The following is a 737-nucleotide window of genomic DNA, read 5'->3' on the forward strand; positions in this document are numbered from 1 at the left end:
CCTAATCAAACAGATATATAATAACAAGTAATGGCAAGAATGTGGAGACATTGGAATTCTCATACCTTGCTAGTGGCACATAAAATGGTTCTGTCACTTTGGAAGACAGTCTGGGAACTATTTTTTCCCCTTTCCTTTCCCCATGGTCTTATGTTAAGTTTCTCAAGATTCACATATGAGTGAAAACATATGATATCTGTCCTTCTCTGACTGGCTTATTTCACTTAGCATAATACCTTCCAGTTCCATCCACGTTGCTGTAAATGGCAGGATTTCATTCTTTCTCAATGCCAAGTCATATTCCATTATATATATAAACCACATCTTCTTTATCCATTCATCAGTTGATGGACATTTAGGCTCTTTCCAAATACAGAGAGCAAACTGAGGGTGGATGTCATCAATTGATGGATATTTAGGCTCTTTCCAAATATAGGCAGAAAACTGAAGGTGGATGGGGAGTTGGGGGGAGGAATGGGTGATGGGCACTGAGGAGGGCACTTGTTGGGATGAGCCCTGAGTGTTGTATGTAAGTGATGAACCATGGGAATCTACCCCAAAAACCAAGAGCACACTTTACACTCTGTTAGCCAATTTGACAATAAATTATATTTAAAAAAAGAAGAACTGTTCTTTTCCTTTTGCAAAAGACATCAGCCATATTATTAAACATGATTTTAGAGTCTCAACTGGGTCCCTGGGTGGCTCCGTCATTTAAGACTCTTGATTTTGGCTGA

Source organism: Crocuta crocuta, unplaced genomic scaffold, assembly GCF_008692635.1.
Source record: "Crocuta crocuta isolate KB4526 unplaced genomic scaffold, BGI_CrCroc_1.0 scaffold1871, whole genome shotgun sequence".
Classification (NCBI taxonomy): domain Eukaryota; kingdom Metazoa; phylum Chordata; class Mammalia; order Carnivora; family Hyaenidae; genus Crocuta; species Crocuta crocuta.